At 40.0% G+C, this 19,781-nt stretch overlaps 1 pseudogene; it reads left to right on the forward strand.

Moving 5' to 3' along the window:
- Positions 1 to 544: 544 nt before the first annotated feature.
- On the forward strand, positions 545 to 662 carry LOC126163250 (5S ribosomal RNA; annotated as a pseudogene).
- The last annotated feature ends 19,119 nt before the right edge of the window (positions 663 to 19,781 follow it).

Consider the following 19,781-nt stretch of genomic DNA (forward strand, 5'->3'; position numbering starts at 1 on the left):
CCTCATTGATTACTGCGGTTATTTCACTCAGTGTTGCTTGTCTGTCAGCACCGACAATTCTATGCAATCACCGGTGTTATCTGTTGTCAAGAGAAAATTCCAAAATGGAATGTCACATGCGTCTAGCTCCAACTACTAGTCCGCGTCCAAAGTTTGTCAGTTACCTTCACGCGGTCATAATCACGTCGGGAACCTTTTCACATGAATCATCACGTGAGTACAAATGACAGCTCCGTCAATGCACTGTCCTTTTGTAGCTTGTGTACGCGATACTACCGCCATCTGTACATGTGTATAACGCTGTCCCACGAGTTTTGTCACATCAGTGTATAACAGTTACACAGTACGGAGAATGAAAATGTACTTCACCACATACACAATTCAGGGAGATGTCGGGACTGTTGCTCTGGTTTAGTCAAGAACGATTTTCATCTCTATATCTGTAAAAGCTCAGTTCTTTCTCGGTGTATAATGATTTCGACATCATAAGGGCGTTAACTGTAATCACCTTTCCTTTTTTCATGTTAGCATACTAATATTGACGGCCAACAGCCTTGCCGTAGTGGTAACACCGGTTCCCGTCAGATCGCCGAAGTTAAGCGCTGTCGGGCTGGGCTAGCACTTGGATGGGTGACCATCCGGTCTGCCGAGCACTGTTGGCAAGCGGGGTGCACTCAGCCCTTGTGAGGAAAACTGAGGAGCTACTTGACTGAGAAGTAGCGGCTCCGGTCTGGGAAACTGACATACGGCCGGGAGAGCAGTGTGCTGACCACATGCCCCTCCATATCCGCATTCAGTGACGTCTATGGGCTGAGGATGACGCGGCGGCCGGTCGATACCGTTGCCTCTCCATGGGCTGTTAGGGAGGAGTTTAGTTTAGTTTTATACTAATATTGACACATTCTCGTTGCAATGTAATGACGTTGAGAATAAACCCCAGGCATGCCTAGTAAGGAAATCAGTGTACCTCCAATAGTACCTGAAATGTGAAAATTTCTCTTCTTCTGCCTCCCAAATTACGAGTAGCAATAAAAAGATGTAAACTGAATTTTTAGTTTTGTAGTTTCAAATTTACTAGCAGCATCAAACCCGATGTGTACTACCACAGACTTGTTTAATGGAGAGACATACTAAGAACGAGATTAGAATAATATGAAAAAAGTCAATTATAGTAGGTGTAATAAAACTATTTCCTGTATAATTTTTCCACTTTCTCTTTCAGAAGATAATGAATAATAGCATTCTGTTGCACATTTCCGTGCACGTGCAAGCGCTTTAATCTATACAAGATGCAAAGAAACCCTATTCCGTACATCCCGGCTTTCATGTCGATTATATTCATACAGTATTTTCTTGCGGGGGATGCATATGGCACAGTGTCCATCTGTTTCAAAAAAATAACGTGTCGAGATAATTGAGCACATTCTTCATCATACATAAAATGGAAGAATGTTTCCAACTCATCCAATTCCACGTCGAAAAACTGTCGGTGGCGATAATTTACTCATTATTTATATAGCTCAGTCAGATATCGTAGAGGCGTTATATGTTACAAGTCCGATATTTAAAGAGTTGATATTTTTGCGATAATTTTCGTCCGAACACTTCAAAGCAGTGTAAGCCGTGGCTGGAAATCAGCGGACGCTTCTGACATTTATGTCAAGAGTGGCTGTTTCCGTTTTGACACCAAGGTATGAAATTGGCATCATTGTCTTGCCTGACGCTTCACTTTGAAACGTCTTTATTTGGTTATAGGAAACAGGTGTCTTCCCATCATTCTGAACTCTCCTAACTCTTCGTTATTATTCTGTATAGCAAATCATGGCGTTCAAGGATAAAACAACAGCCCGCGACCTACAGGAAATTTAGTATCACTGGAGATAAAAATTATATACGCTAAGTTCGTCAGACCTGTCTATAGTCTACGGCATTGACTCCTTGAAGACATCACATCTGTTGATAGTACCTTTTATAGTGCTTGTAGGATACAATTAATGAAATAAAAATTAGTACGAATGAAATGATGAAGAATGGACAAATTCGTATCGGCTATGTCAAGTAACGAAAATTTAAAAATAGCTCAGCGCAAATATAAATGTCTTTTTGTCAAAATATGTAAAATTGCTGTTATTTGGCAAAGAAGTAGCAGTGCTATACGATTATTTTGCGCAAGCAGCACACTGTTGTTGCTGTTTTAGATAAGACCATGTACCAATCCAGTTTAATCGTGAGCTATGCGCAAGAGGTTGCAAGTGTTTATACAAACGGCGTGGGTGAGTAACACTAGTATTGTATTTTAGTCCTTTTTGGAGTAGATCATTTTCTCTTTGGTTGAATTTTATGTCTGTGTTGTTCAGTAGAGTGGTGAACAACACAGACATAAAATCCAGCCAAAGAGAAAACGATCTACTCAAAAAAGGACTAAAATACAATGTAAAACCTATTCTCAACAACCATACACTGAAACAGGTTATAGCTGCAACTAAAAACGCAGCAGATGCTGCAAAATTAAATTAAAATACAAAAGCAGTAGTAGGTCACAAATTAAACAAGTTTTTGAGTAGGAAATGAATAAAGATAAGTTTAGACCTAAATATACAATGAGTGATCCAAAACTCTAAAATTTATAAATGATAAACTGAAAAACAACCAGTCCATAGTTGTAACGTCAGACAAATGTTATATATCAGTTGTGATGAAAGAAAAAGAATACATAGACAAAGCAAATGAATTTTTTGCTGCTAATACTATTTAGCACATTGAAAAGACCCAACAAAAAATTTCAAAGTAAAATTAAGGAACAATTAAAGAACACACACTTCCTATTGATAGAAACCGAAAAAAATACCTTACATACATGATCCGAAAGCACCATGCCTAAGAGCACAGCCAAAAATACACAAAGATGGAAATCCGATACGTCCCGTGGTCAACTCTATAAGTAGCCCAGCATACAAACGGTCACAAAAACTGAATAACATGCTGATGAAAAATTATACATATGAGACACCATATTCCATAAAAACAGCATGATGCTAGCTAAAGAACTAAGAACCAGAAAGCTCCCTCCAAGATGCGCCGTTTATATCACTTGACTTCATGAATCTTTGCTCAAAAATACTCATACAAGGAGCTCTAACAGTAATACAAAAGAACCTTATGCAACACAAGAAACTTTCATACACAGATACTATAGAATTTAAGGAATTCCTCGAGCTAACCTTAAGTTACAACTACTTGACCTTTAATGGCAAAATTTATAAATAGCCAGACGGCCTAGCAATGGGATCATGTCTATCTGGTAACATAGCTGGCATATACATAAATCACTTGGTACAAAAATTATTTAAGCGCCAAGAAACGTACCTAAAGGAAATAGAATTTAATAGGAGGTATGTAGATAACACACTACTGTTAGTGAAAAGGGATACCAAAGCCATCACAGACATTTTAAATCATTTCAATAATCTACATGAGAAAATCAGATTTACAGTAAGTAGAACATGAGCAAAATAAAAGCATCAACTTTCTGGACCTAATTATTACAAAACACAACAACATATGCACATTCAAAATTTATAAGAAAAACTTAATGACTGACTCCACAATCCCTGCAACCTCATGTCACCCAAATATTCATAAACAGGCAGCATACAGGTCAATGCTACATAGGGCAACAAAAATACAATTGAACCAAGAAAAAATGCAACAAGAATTAAACACAGTGAAAAAGATTGCAGTTGCCAATGATTACAATGTTTCCATGGTTGACACAGTCCTAGACAAAGTGAAGAAAGACCCAGGTGGATACTGCACCACAGAAGAAAAAGAGAAAAACATATCTATATCTAGTATCCCATATATAAGCAATGTATCACAGAATATTGCAAATATTTTCAAAAATCAAAAACTAAAAATTGGGTTTTCTATATCTAATAAACCACAACAAAAACTAATACATAATATAAAGTATAATCATGACCCACATTCAGACTCTGAATATACAAGGTCACATGCCAGGAATGCTCCATGTTCTACCAAGGACTAAAGGCCGAAATTTCAGCACAAGGTACAAAGAGTACATTAAAGCCTACACGCACAACAAACACACTACGTCAGCAATAGCAACACACATACGTAATACAGGACACCCATTTGGAAAAATAGAGCAAAATGTCAAAGTACTCCACTGACTAAATAAAGGACATAAAATGGATTTGCTAAAAGAACTGGAGATATCACATTACAGAAGATATCAATATTAAACGAAAAACTTGAAAGTGAATCAGTGAATTTCTTCAGATGTTTCGATAGTATACTTAAATAAAAATAATAAAACATAGAAATAAGCACAACTGTAAAATCGATATAAGGAATTCGTGAGCCATATTGTTAAGATAAATAACCATAAAAACGATAAAAGAAGGACACACAACATCCAGTCGCTTAACGGGAACCGAGCCCGGGCCCCTTGCGTGGTAGGTGGAAGCGCTAACGCTACGCTACGGAGGCGGCCTATATCGCAGTGAAAGTAAACAAAAAATGCACTTGAAAATGGTAATCATTTTCCGTAACGCGTAGTGCGAAAAGTAAATAAAGCAAAATCGTGACTATAGGAGATCTATTTATAAACAAACTTCTTGTGAGAAATATCCTGAGGAAAGGCGAAATGTGTGACCATCAGGATGATATAGGAATTGTGGAAAAGGATTATGTGCTATCTAGGGTGAAAAAAATGGTTCAAATGGCTCTGAGCACTATGGGACTTAACTTCTGAGGTCATTAGTCCCCTAGAACTTAGAACTACTTAAACCTAACTAACCTAAGGACAGCACACACATCCATGACCGAGGCAGGATTCGAACCTGCGACCATAGCGGTCACGCGGTTCCAGACTGTAGCGCCTAGAACCGATAGGCCAACCCGGCCGGCTCTAGGGTGAACATGTAGCCCTATCAGACTTATGGTATTTGTTTGCATGAGAATGATGGAGTAGCTTTTATACCTCTTTCGAGACCCTCCCACTAAGTTCGGTCATCAGTCACGCTCTGTGTTTTTTAACAACATCATTTTAAGCTAAACAATTATGGCGAATGGAAACCGGACACTGGGCTGGGAGAAAAGTCCATATGGTTGTCTTATATGATCAGAGGACTTTATTTCCAATTGAATACGTGTAATGTAACGACTGAAAGTTCCAAATATGCTTCTCTGTGAGAAGCTAAATTCGTCTCAGCGTTTTAAAAAGTTCGTACTTCATTCCTTACCGAGCAAACAATAAGTCCACGAAATAACAGTGAAGACTATTTATCCTTCTGGTATTATACATTTGTCCTACATTTTAATGGCCTAATTCTAATAGATTGCTCATAAGCAGAAATTTCACTTAGCAACTATAATACAACTTTTGATATAACAGCAAAGTAATATTCCTGCTTATGGACTTTTATGTAATAATTCCTGATGTTATTTAAGTTAAAATATCTGCAAAGTTATGTTAACTGCATTGAATGGACAGTACGGAACTATTTCTTTTAACTGTATTATAAAAAGGCAGAGTCTTCTGGAAAATAAACAACTGCAAACCCCTTGCACGATACTTATCTTTGTTCTGCGTAACTGTGGATACTTTTATCTGTGAAAAAGCGGTGTACACTGTTTTCCTTCAGCAAAAATTGGACCATTACATTTTCAATTTTGTTTTATTTTGTAAAATGTACAACCTCGCAGTTTTCCTGTTTTAAGTAATTTCTGGCTATTTCAACGACTTGCTTGGCGACGCAACGATCAAGCGTAACAAACGCTTTATAATCGGTTATTTTAATAGTTAAAAGTAGAGTCTGATTCTTAATTCGAAGTCCGATTAACTTTTTACAAATGATTCCTTTGTATGAACATTATCTAGGAACACGTTTATTTGTCACCAAACGCGCTGTTAACCAACAAGGAGCATTTTGGTCTGAATTTAATTTACATTCAAGCTAGCAAAGCCAATGAATTTAATTTTATTCAAGTTCAAAAATAATCAGTATTTATAACAATTTCAATTGGAATCGATAATAATTGTACTTTCCCCTTTTGTATCGCCTTTGAAATGAATCTTTTTGTTTGAGACTCTATGATTTACCTGTACAGAAAACTTAACCAGCTTATTCGAAATGAATCACTTTACAACGTATACTTCCACTGTTCGACGTATTGTTCACAAGTTGGTATTTTTCCGTCATCCAAGGACTATGACGCGAGGTAATTAGGCAGTTGCAGTCGCAACGGCTAGACAATGCGTGGGTGCTAATGACCACGCTGTCGTGCGCCCTAAACAAACACATACAAAATGTGTCACCGTCCAGTTCCAACAGTGCCTCTGGGTGCAGCATCATTACTGTGCGAAACTCACTCAAAGACTCTGGAAAAAGGCACGTCATGTTTTCAAGAACTGTGAGGACAAGTGGAGAAAGCAGCACCGGTCTATGCACTTCGCGCAAGATGACTGAAACGTCCCCTTAGAAAAATTAGTGAATTACTGTGCTGATAAACCTCTTACGTTATTTGATTTTCAAACAGCTGAGATGAACTGAACGTACTCAGACATTTCTCTCTTTACTTATTCTGATCAACACTAAACTGACACACAATATTTTTAGCGCAACGCAATCTGACTTTCAACAATCCCTACAAAAGAATGGCTCTGACTAAAAATAACCTATACCTTTCATGAATCACTTACCTCACAAAAATCTTCGTTACTCGAAGTACTGCAATACAGCGAGCGCCACTACTGCCAGATAAATAAAAAAAATCTAACTACTGAAGGCATTAACTACTGATAGGCATAGTTAGCAAATGAAAGATTTTGATAGAGAACAAACAATGTATTTACCTTAATAGTGTTGAAAAGTCATAATATATATATATATATATGTATCAGTTCACGATATCCAGTATTACAAATGTACTTTTTCTGGCGGACACACGTCCAGATCGTCCGCTCTTAAAATTCTGCCATCTCTCTACCAACATCCACCACTGCTGGCGGCTCACCTCCAACTGCGCAACGCTATGCGCTGTTCACATCCAGCTTCCCAACACTACAATAGGGAATATAGACGTCACATTTAGCTTCCAAGTACAATAAAGAGCGAAATCTCGCAGTAACTACGTCTAACGGATGTCATAAATCCGAGACGGTTCTCTGTTTATGAGCCCGACGTGTCCAGGTTACGAAATATTTCTCATTCTTTTCTGTTTCTTTGCTCGTTTCACAGAGTGTAATGAAGAAAGAAGGAGAAATTGACTTGACTAGGAAAAAAAGAAAAGAAAAGGAAGTGTAACTACGAGAAGATGGGAGCTGTTGCTTGCTCCTACAAAGAGAAACGTCAGTATATAGCAATTCTTTAGAGAAAAGTTGTGAGGATTGTTAAAAAAATGCTTCAGCTTCTAGTTAAATGTAATAGAATGCAGTTCCTATAAAGAGAAATGTCAGTATATAGCAATTTTTTAGAGAAAAGTTGTGAGGATTAATAAAAAAAATGCTTCAGATTCTAGCTAAATGCAATAGAATGCAGCGTATCGTATTCCATACCGACAAACAGCAATAGAGTAGGTATTTGTGAATGCTTTCATTTTATGAATGGGCACTGCTAGGTTAGTAGGTAAGTGAGACAGGTGCTGCATATACACCATCTGATCAAAAGCATCCGGACATCCATATGTTACGCGGAATTGAGTATCAGACGTCACGAGAGGCGTACCCGTCAGCCAATAAGGATATGGGGAGTGCTGTGTTGTCATTAGAGAAGCAGCAACATCAGAACGCGTTGGCCAGGGGAGCACAGTGGCTCGGGAGTGCGCCAGTTATTGCATGTTGCCTGATTAGCAAATCCATCAGGGACTTTTCACTCCTCTGTAATGGAGCGGGCACGAGCTGGGGCCCATGCTGGAATCAGAACGCTCTGTGGTATCCACAAGCTCGGCACTTACGCCGTGTCAACAGCTCCGCAATCACGATCTGGGCAATAACCAGCAATGCGACACACATCGACAGTGCTTAGAGGGCCGCATAAGGGACCTCAACCGCAACAAGACCTCCCTTGTGTAGTATAACATGTGACCGTTCACCAGGCTCGGCATGTCGAAACAGTCAATCTTCGAATCCGCATCCACTGTGAGTTGACGTGCGCCATGAGCCACCAACTTCCGCTAGCAATGGACCACGCTATATAGATGTAAGTGCCGACTATGAGTTTTTTCTGTGTGGGTCTGTACGATAATTTCCCCTCTTTACTTTTTTCTTTTCTGGTATATACCGTACGATTTTTTGTAGCAACAGATGAGCAAAATCGCAGTAAGTGAAAATCTCAACTCCGGAAACAATTCAGTACGCTCTGGATGAGTTATCTCATGTACAGGAAGGTAATGTAATATTATGTGAGGAACTAAATTGCCTAAGTGAGGAAAGGAAGGAGTAGTGAATCTCCAACACGTCCCCATCTCCCTAGGTGCAAGCACCAACTCATTAGTGACTCTGTTCTCAGGTATATCTCATGAGGCTGCAAAATTCAGGAATTGGGACGACGAGAAATTGCTAATTATTTCCAGACTGAAATTAGCTAGTAATGCTAGAGTATATGTGATATGTCATGATAAGGTGAGAAATGTTAGTGTTTCCAGGATTTACAAGAAGAACTAGTGGACTGTTAGAGAAGGAAGAACACATCTAAATACTGTCTGAAACAATCTTTTGTGGTTAGTCAGAGACAAGGTGAATCTGCTGAAAGTTTTGTGGATCGCATAAGAGACGTAAACATTAATATGTATAAAATGACAGATGACCACAACATCATAAACTCTTCCGGAATTAATTTTTCACTCTGCAGTGGAGTACACGCTTGTATGAAACTTCGTGGCTGCTTAAAACTGTCAAACGAGTTTTAAACTTCCATGAAGTTTCATATCAGCGCACACTCCACTGCAGAGTGAATAATTTATTCCGGAAAAATCCTCCATTCTGTGGCTAAGCCATCTCTTCGCAATATATTTACTTCCAGGAATACTAGACCTGCAAGATTCTCAGGAGAGCTTCTGTCAAGTTTTGAAGATAAGAGATGAGGTATTGGTGGATGTAAAGCTAAATCACTTCTGTGTAGCTCATGTGATAGACCACTCGTCGATGAAGGCGAAGGTCCAGAGTTCGAATGTAGGTTCAGTACACATTTTAATCTTCCATGAAATTTGACCAATAAGGCTCTTTAAGAGAAGGCAGAGCAAAGACCACTAGATACGTTTTTGTGAATGTTGTCCGCTGAAATGTCACGTAAAGTGAGTATCGCGTTTCCTCGGACAGTAAACAAGGCTGTAATGGTTGCAGCAGCATTAGAAGAGACTGATGCGGGACGAAGCCTAGGGAGAGGAAAGTTGCTAATACCGAGCCTGTGTGTTATGGATGCGGTCAGCGGAGTCACATTCAGTGCTAATATAGAAAGTCGCAATGTAAAAAATGTAAATAAACTGGACACTCCGAAATGATTCCCAGAACTAGGATACTCAGATATGAGGGAGGATGCCATAGGCCAGATCTCGCACCAAAACATTAAACGAAGTACGGAATGTTGCAGCCACTGTATGTCTTTCCCAGTGAATGTTAGCACGAGGCACCCCTGTGTAGAAGCACTGGCAGGGTATTATTTAATTCGTTTTATGGGAGGATGACTGTAAAGTTTTGTTGGATTCAGCATCACAGGTACGTGTAGTCAGTGAGACATGTTAAAAGTAAAGGATTTGAACCCCCTCGATGAATGGTATAGATGGGAGTATTACTCATCCCTTGGTTCGGCAGTTTTTGGATTTGCGATAGGGGGGGGGGGAGGTGAGGAGGTGGGGAAACACTTCTGGTCTTGTGTGGAAATTCTTCCTAGCATAGGGAGATCATAATTGGATTAGGTTTTATGACTGAACATCATGTCAAGGTCGATCAGGTACAGACCACAGAGGAACTTGATGGAGCGTTGTTGGATTTCGGTTTTATTGCTGAACGATGCGAATAACTGCAAAGTACACCCAGGTGCTAGGGTGGCTAACTAAATTGTTTTCCAGGTCTCTTAGACTTGACTCGTGGGATATAATGCGAGAGATGCAAGAAAGATAGACCGGGTGGACATAGGAATGGACATGTCAGTTAGTACTTTATTTGTAGCTGAGTCATTGACAGAAAATCAAGAGTTGCATAAACCGCAATATTTTATTTTTTGTAGTTTAACTTAATGCCCGTCAGCATGGAAAATCTCGGTTCACTGAAAGTGGACTGTCGTGAGGTGCACTGACAGTTAGCTTGTAACTTTTAGAAAAACAAGAATTACATAGAAACTTCAGAGAATAAGATTCGAAGCTCGGTCAGTCTGTCAGCGTAGCCCCATTGCTGAAAAAAAGGTGTCACAGTTGGAAGCACGTAGTAAGGAAATGATGTAAAGAGTATTAAAAGAAAAGATTATTAAAAGAGTTGTTTTACCCTCCCAGATCATTTCCAGCTGCACTGCTAATGCAGCATACAATGAAGCACCGATGTAAGTAGGCTGTTTAGGGTTTTATGTTGGTAACGCCACGTAGCGCTCTGTATGAAAATCACTGACTGTGCTGTGTGCAGTCTGTGGCTGGTTGGCCTCTTTGTTGGAATATTCGCTTGTGTAGTTTGGGCAGTTGGATGTGAACAGCGCGTGGCGTTGGGCAGTTGGAAGTGAACCGCCAGCAGTGGTGGATGTGGGGAGAGAGATGCCAGAGTTTTGAGCGGACGATCTGGACGTGTGTCCGTCAGAAAAAGGAAATTTGTTTAACTGGATGTCACAAAATTATATATATGTATATGATGACTTTTGAATATTATTAGGGTAAATACATTGTTTGTCCTCTATCAAAAACTTTCATTTGCTAACTATGCCTATCAGTAGTTGGTGACTTCAGTAGTTAGAATCTTTTTTTTAGCTGGCAGGATTGGCGCTCGCTGTATTGCAGTAGTTTGAGTAACGAAGATTTTTGTGAGGTAAGTGATTTGTGAAAGGTATAGGTTATTGTTAGTCAGGGCAATTCTTTTACTGAAAGTCAGATTGCGTTGCGCTGAAAAAATATTTTGTGTCAGTTTAGTGTTGATCAGAATAAGTAAAGAGAGAACTGTCTGAGTACGTTCAGTTTTACTCAGCTGTCTGTGTATCAAATAACGTAGAAGTTTACCTACACAGTAATTCATAATTTTTTTAAGGGGACGTTTCACGAATTTACAGAAAACCGTATCAAATTCCATATTATCTGCAACTAGTGATGGAGAAATTAGCTAACCAACGGGTCCATGAAGGTTTTGTAGAAGAGAGTGACAGTCCACAATCAACACCGGTACTATTTGTACGGAAAAAGAACCCATATGGGAATAAGACTTAAAAATTTTGTTATGACGAAAAATATTTGTATCAAAAGACAATTACAGATGCACACTTAAAGCCTAACACGGAACGCTAGATAACCTGGGCAATGCCGTTGCTTTATAATCATCTATTGCTGATTGAGTACCATTAGGCAGAGGTACCCCAGACGATTGACCGAAGATGGCGTTCACGGTTATATCTGGTCGTTTCCTGTACCGCGCAAATGCCATTCGCTTTGAAAAATGGGCTGGCTGCATTCCAGAACTTATTGGACACTGTACTACATGGTTTGAAACCTAAATAGTGCATGGTATACCTGGATGATATATTATAGTCTTTCTTAAGGATATCCAGAAACACGTAGACGTCTTTAGTCGGCTGATGAATAACTGGGTTAGGAAAGTCCCGTTTCATTAAAAAAGAAGTTCGTCATTTCGGCCACATTGTCGGCCAGGGTGGAGTGCAAACAGACCCTCTACTTGTGTCAATCATACAGGAGTTTGCAGCACCTAGAACAGCGAAAGACAGTCCTCTCTGGGAACAGCTAATTTTTATGGAAAATGCGTGTCAAAATTTTCAGAAATAGCAAGACGCCTGATATATTTGCTGAGGGAGTAGTGAAGTTTCAGTGGAGACCAGAGCGCAAAGAAGGCTTTGTATGACAAAACGATTTATTGACCAGTGGTCCTTTCCTCACAATTCCAGATTACGAGAAAGATTATATATTATCAAGTGATTTGAACAATCATACCATGTGGATCATTCTGAGTCAGTAAATTAATTGAGCAGAGCACCTGATAGCTTACTTACGCTTCTAGACAGATAAATACGGCAGAAGAAACTACCCAACTGTTGCTGAAGAGATAGTTTTATCTATGGAATCATTTAATTGCTACTTTTCAAGGTCGACATTTTAAAGTTCTACAAGGTCAGTCACCACTGAAATGGCTCCTCTGCCCTAAGGTTTAACACAGCTGCCCTACGTAATGGGATTTTGAGGTGAAACATCGTGCTGGGAAGACTCACAGTAATGCAGATGGCTTAGGTCGTAAGGTACGTGTATCCACGAATGTGTGATGCAAGGCTCAAGCCGCTGACCGAGGCTGTCAACAAGTCATGAGACAAGCTCAGCTCAGTTCTGACAGTAGAGTATAATGCAAACAAATGAGGGTTGGTTGGTACATAGTTGTGCCCCCATGTACATGCAATGCAGTGTTAAAGGCTATCTTAGCCGGACATGGAGGCTGAGAAGATGTGGAACGTTATGCTGCAGAGAAGTACTGGTGGAAGTTGTGGAAACAAGATGTGGTACATTATGTCAAAAACTGCATACAGTGCATTCAAGGAGCTCAGCTTAGTTAACAACAGGTAGCACTGAAGCAGCTGTCTGGTGTCAGCAGACCATTGTAAATGGTCGGTATGGATATTGTTCGCCCCACTGCACAGACATCGGCAGGGAATCGCTATGTATTGACGATAATTTTCACGAGATCTCTCTATGACTGCGGTACCAAACCAGCAAGCAGAAACAGTAGCTCGCAATGGATATAAAAATTTGAGAGGGTGGAGGCCATCATACAGAGCACTAATTTTATATCCAGTCTGATGAAATAATTATGTTGGCTTTTGCAAACTGAAGCTGACGACTAGTGCACTATATCAACCAGCTAATAATAGACCAGAGAGGGTGTACGTAACAACAGGGAAAACGTTGTCATGTAAACAGTCTCATATAATGACTGAAGCACTCTACTATCGTATAGGGTAGTCGTCTGAAGTTCGGAGGTACGTTAGAGTGTGGGGTTTTCACCATATGAAGATGCTTTTAGGGAAAAGATTTATTTTTTATTTTTATTTACTCGTCTAGTTCTGTAGGACCAAATTGAGAAGCAAACGTCCAAGATCGCGGAACGTGTCAGTACGTGAAATTACAACACAAAAGTAATAACAGAAAACTAAAATGTTTGTGAATCCAAAAAAGTCAAGCCATAAGTTTAAGTAAACGCAGTCAACAAAATAACATGGCAATCGGCTAAATTTGTCAAGGAACTCCTCAACAGAATAGAAGGAGTGATCCATGAGGAAACTCTTCAGCTTCGATCTGAAAGCGCGTGGACTACTGATAAAGATTTTTGAATTCTTGTGGTAGCTTATTGATATGGATGCAGCAATATACTGCACAACTTTCTGCACAAGAGTTAAGGAAGTGCGATGCAAACGCAGTCTCGATTTATGCTTAGTATTAACTGAGTGAAAGCTGCTAACTCTTGGGAATAAGCTGCTTATGTTAACAGGAAACAACAATACAGAATATATATATACACAGGGGCGTCCATTGATAGTGACCAGGCCAAATATCTCACGAAATAAGCTAGATGGCGCTGCCATAGGTCAAACGGATATCAACTTAAGGAAATATGAATGTTTTAGTTGGACCACTTTTTTCGCTTTGTGATAGCGCTGTAATAGTCACAAACGTATAAGTATGTGGTATCACGGAACATACCGCCAGTGAGTACGGTATTTGCTTCTTGATACATTACCCGTGTTCAAATGGACCGTTTACCAATTGCGGAAAAGGTCGATATCGTGTTTATGTATGGCTATTGTGATCAAAATGCCCAACGGGCGTGTGCTATGTATGCTGCTCGGTATCCTGGACGACATCAGACAAGTGACAGGACCGTTCGCCGGATAGTGACGTTATTTAAGGAAACAGGAAGTGTTCAGCCACATGTGACACGTCAACCACGACCTGCAACAAATGATGATATCCAAGTACGTGTTTTAGCTGCTGTCGCGGCTAATCCGCACATCAGTAGCACACAAATTGCGCGAGAATCGGGAATCTCAAAAACGTCGGTCTTGAGAATCCCACATCAACATCGATTGCACCCGTACAACATTTCTATGCACCAGGAATTGCATGGCGACGAGTTTGAAAGTCGTGTACAGTTCTGCTACTGGGCACAAGAGAGATTTCGGGCCGATGACAGATTTTTTGCACGAGTTCTATTTAGCGACGAAGCGTCATTCACTAACAGCGGTAACGTAAATCGGCATAATATACACTATTGGGCAACGGGAAATCCACGATCGCTGCGACAAGTGGAACAACAGAGACCTTGGCAGTGTAATGTATGGTGCGGCATTATGGGAAGAAGAATAATTGGCCCCATTTCACCGATGGTAATGTAAATGGTGCAATGTATGCTGGTTCCCTACGTAATGTTCTACCGATGTTACTACAAGATATTTCACTGCATGACAGAATGACGATGTACTTCCAACATTATGCATGTCCGGCATATAGCTCGCGTGCGGTTGAAGTGGTATTGAATACCATATTTCATGACAGCTGGATTGGTCGTCAAAACACCATACCATGGCCCGCACGTTCACCGGATCTGACGTCCCAAGATTTCTTTCTGTGGGGAAAGTTGAAGGATATTTGCTGTCATGATCCATCGACAAAGCCTGACAACATGCGTCAGCGCATTGTCAAGGCATGTGCGAACATTACGGTAGGCGAACTACTCGCTGTTGAGAGGAATGTCGTTACACGTCTTGCCATATGCGTTGAGGTTGACGGACATCATTTTGCGCATTTATTGCATTAATATGGTATCTACAGGTAACCACGCTGTAACAGCAAGCGTTCTCAGAAATGATAAATTCACAAAGGTACATGTACCACATTGGAACAACCGAAATAAAATGTTCAAACGTACCTACGTTTTGTATTTTAATTAAAAAAACCTACCTGTTACCAGCTGTTCATCTAAAACTGTGAGCCATATATTTGCGACTATTACAGCGCCATGTATCACAAAGCGAAAAAAGTGGTCCAACTAATACATTCATATTTCTTTACCTAGTACACGAATATGTAATAAAAAATGGGGTTCCTATTTTAAAAAAAACGCAGTTGATATCCGTTTGACCTATGGCAGCGCCATCTTGTGGGCCAACCATAGCGCCATCTGGTTTCCCCCTTCAAGCTAGACAAGTTTCGTTCTTTGTAGTTTTATCGTATGACGCTTATTTCGTGAGATATTTGGCCCGGTCACGATCAATGGACCACCCTGTATATTGAGAGGCCAATATCAGAATACCCAAATTAGTGAAGTGGAGTCGAACAAGAGTTTCGCGAACTAACACCAATTATTGCTCGAACTGCCCGTTTCTGACCCAAAAATATCCTTTGACAATGGGAAGAGTTATCCCAAAATATAATACCATTCGACATAAGCGAATGAAAATAAGCAAAGAGGACTAATTTTCGTGTCGTGCGATCACTTAGTTCAGATAGCGTTCAAATAGAGAAAGTGGCAGCATTAGGTCTTTGAACAAGTCCCTGAACATGAGTTTTCCACAACAGTTTATTATTTATCTGAACACCTAGAAATTTGAACTGTTCAGTTTCATTAATCATATGCCTATTCTGTGAAATTAAAGCGTCAGGTTTTGTTAAATTGTGTGTTAGAAACTGTAGAAACTGACTCTTACTGTGATTTAGATTTAGTTTATTTTCTACAAGCCATGAACTTGAGTCATGAACTGCACTATTTGAAAACGAGCCAATGTCGCTGACAACATCCTTTACTAACAAGCTTGTGTCATCAGAAAACAGAAATATTTTAAAATTTCCTGTAATATTCGAAGCCATATCGTTTACGTAAGTAAGGAACAGGAGTGGCCCAAACACTGAATCCTCGGAAACCCTCCATTTAACCATACCCCACTCGGAGCACACATCACAGCCCACATAACAGCCATTCTTAAAACTGTGAATAATGAATGACCTTTTGCTACCTGTTGTTAAACTAAGAGGTGAGCCAATTCCGGGCTACTCCCCATAGGAGTAAACCGCTGAATTACAGGACTATATCACTAACGTCGATTCGCAGTAGGGTTTTGGAACATATAGAGTATTTGAACATTGTGAAGTACCTCGAAGAGACCGACTTATTGACACAGTCAGCACGCTTTAAGAAAATATGGTTCTTGTGAAACACAACTAGCTCTTTATACTCATGAAGTAGTAAGTGCTATCGACAGGGGATGTCAAGTTGATTCCATGTTTTTAGATTTCCAGAATGATTTCGACACCGTTCCTCACAAGCGTCTTCTAACCAAACTGCGTGCCTACGGAGTATCGCTTCAGTTGTGCGACTGGATTCGTGATTTCCTTTCAGAGAGGTCACAGTTCGTAGTAATAGGCGGAAAGTAATCGAGTAAAACAGAAGTAATATCCAGCGTTCCCCAAGGAAGTGTTATAGGACCTCTATTGTTCCTGATCTATATTAACGACAAGGAGATAATCTGAGTAGCCGTCTTAGATTGTTTGCAGATGATGCTGTCATTTACCGTCTTTCAAAGTCATCAGATGATCAAAACGACTTGCAAAATGATTTAGATAAGACATCTGCATGGTGCGAAAAGTGGCAATTGACCCTGAATAATGAAAAGTGTGAAGTTATTCACATAAAAGAAATCAGCTAAATTTCGATTACGTGATTAGTCACACAAATCTGAATCTGTAAATTCAACTACATGATAGGATTTTCAATTACAAATAACCTAAATTGGAGCGATCACATAGAAAATATTTTGGGTAGAGCAAACCAGAGACTGCGATTCATTGGCAGAACACTTACAAGGTGCAACAGGTCTATTAAAGAGACTTCTTACACCAATCTTGTCCGCCCTATTGTGGAGTATTGGTGTGTGGTGTGGGATCCGAATCAGGCGGGACTGACGGATGACATCGAAAAAGTACAAAGAAGGGCAGCTTCTTTTGTATTATCGCGAAATAGGGGAGATAGTGTCACAGACATGATACGTGAATTGGAGTGTCAATCATTAAGACAAAGGCGTTTTTCTTTGCCACGGGATCTTCTCATCTTCTCATGAAATTTCAGTCACCAGTTTTCTCCTCCGATTGCGAAAACATTCTGTTGGCACGCAAATACATAGGGAGAAATGATCATCACGATAAAATAAGAGAAATCAGGGCTCGCACAGAAAAATTTAAGTGCTCCTTTTTCCCGCGTAATTTTCGAGAGTGGAACGGTAGGGAGACAGCATGAAGGTGATTCATTGAACCCTCTGCCAGGCACTTTACTGTGAATAGCAGAGAAATCACGCAGATGTAGATGTAGATATTCCATGATGTTCCACCTCCTGGGCAATATTTTGTGATCAACACAATCAAACGCCTTAGTTAAATAAAAAAATATACCTAACGTCGGGAACCTTTTGTTTAATCCATTCAGTTCCTCACAGAGAAAGGAAAATTTAGCATTTTCAGTAGTTAAATGACTTCTAAAGCCGAACTGTACATGATTCCCTGTAGAAACAAAGTTTTTATTGAATTCACCAACAATGCCCCCCATGAACCAAAGACCTTGCCGTTGGTGGGGAGGCTTGCGTGCCGCAACGATACAGATAGCCGTACCTTAGGTGCAACCACAACGGAGGGGTATCTGTTGAGAGGCCAGACAAACGTGTGGTTCCTGAATAGCGGCAGCAGCCTTTTCAGTAGTTGCAGGGGCAACAGTCTGATTGACTGATCTGGCCTGTAACGTTAACCAAAATAGCCTTGCTGTTCTGGTACTGCGAACGGCTGAAAGCAAGGGGAAACTACAGCCGTAATTTATCCCGAGGGCATGCAGCTTTACTGTATGATTAAATGATGATGGCGTCCTCTTGGGTAAAATATTCCAGAGGTAAAATAGTCCCCCATTCGGATCTCCGGTAGGGGACTACTCAAGAGGACGTCGTTATCAGGAGAAAGAAAAATGGCGTTCTACGAATCGGAGCGTGGAATGTCAGATCCCTTAATCGGGCAGGAAGGTTAGAAAATTTAAAAAGGGAAATGGATAGGTTAAATTTAGATATAGTGGGAATTAGTGAATTTCGGTGGCAGGAGGTACAAGATTTTTGGTCAGGTGAATACAGGCTTATAAATACAAAATCAAATAGGGGTAATGCAGGAGTAGGTTTAATAATAAATAAAAAAATAGGAGTGCGGGTATGCTACTACAAACAGCATAGCGAGCGCATTATTGTGGCCAAGATAGACACGAAGCCCACGCCTACTACAGTAGTACAAGTTTATATGCCAACTAGCTCTGCAGATGATGAAGAAATTGATGAAATGTATGACGAGATAAAAGAAATTATTCAGGTAGTGAAGGGATACGAAAATTTAATAGTCATGGGTGACTGGAATTCGACAGTAGGAAAAGGGAGAGAAGGAAACGTAGTAGGTGAATATGGATTGGGGGTAAGAAATGAAAGAGGAAGCCGCCTGGTAGAATTTTGCACAGAGCACAACTTAATCATAGCTAACACTTGGTTCAAGAATCATGAAAGAAGGTTGTATACATGGAAGAACCCTGGAGATACTAAAAGGTAAGACAGAGATTTAGGAACCAGATTTTAAATTGTAAGATATTTCCAGGGGCAGATGTGGAATCTGACCACAATCTATTGGTTATGAACTGTAGATTAAAACTGAAGAAACTGCAAAAGGGTGGGAATTTAAGGAGATGGGACCTGGATAAACAGAAAGAACCAGAGGTTGTACAGAGTTTCAGGGAGAGCATAAGGGAACAATTGACAGGAGTGGGGGAAATAAATACAGTAGAAGAAGAATAGGTAGCTTTGAGGAATGAAATAGTGAAGGCAGCAGAGGATCAAGTAGGTAAAAAGACGAGGGCTAGTAGAAATCCTTTGGTAACAGAAGAGATACTGAATTTAATTGATGAAAGGAGAAAATATAAAAATGCAGTAAATGGAACAGGCAAAAATGATTACAAACGTCTCAAAAATGAGATCGACAGGAAGTGCAAAATGGCTAAACAGGGATGGCTAGAGGACAATTGTAAGGATGTATAGGCTTATCTCACTAGGGGTAAGATAGAGACTGCCTACAGGAAAATTAAAGAGACCTTTGCAGAAAGGAGAACCACTTGCATGAATATCAAGAGCTTTGATGAAAACCTAGTTCGAAGCAAAGAAGGGAAAGCAGAAAGGTGCAAGGTGTATACAGAGGGTCAATACAAGGGCGATGTACTTGAGAACAATATTATGGAAATGGAAGAGGATGTAGATGAAGATGAAATGGTAGATATGATATTGCGTGAAGAGTTTGACAGAGCACTGAAAGACCTGAGTCGAAACAAGGCTCCAGGAGTAGACAACATTCCATTAGAACTACTGACAGCGTTGGGAGAGCCAGTCCTGACAAAACTGTACCATCTGGTGAGCAAGATGTATGAGGTAGGCGAAATTCCCTCAGACTTCAAGAAGAATATAATAATTCCAATCCCAAAGAAAGCAGGTGTTGACAGATGTAAAAATGAC

This window comes from Schistocerca cancellata, chromosome 2 (assembly GCF_023864275.1).
Source record: "Schistocerca cancellata isolate TAMUIC-IGC-003103 chromosome 2, iqSchCanc2.1, whole genome shotgun sequence".
Lineage (NCBI taxonomy): Eukaryota > Metazoa > Arthropoda > Insecta > Orthoptera > Acrididae > Schistocerca > Schistocerca cancellata.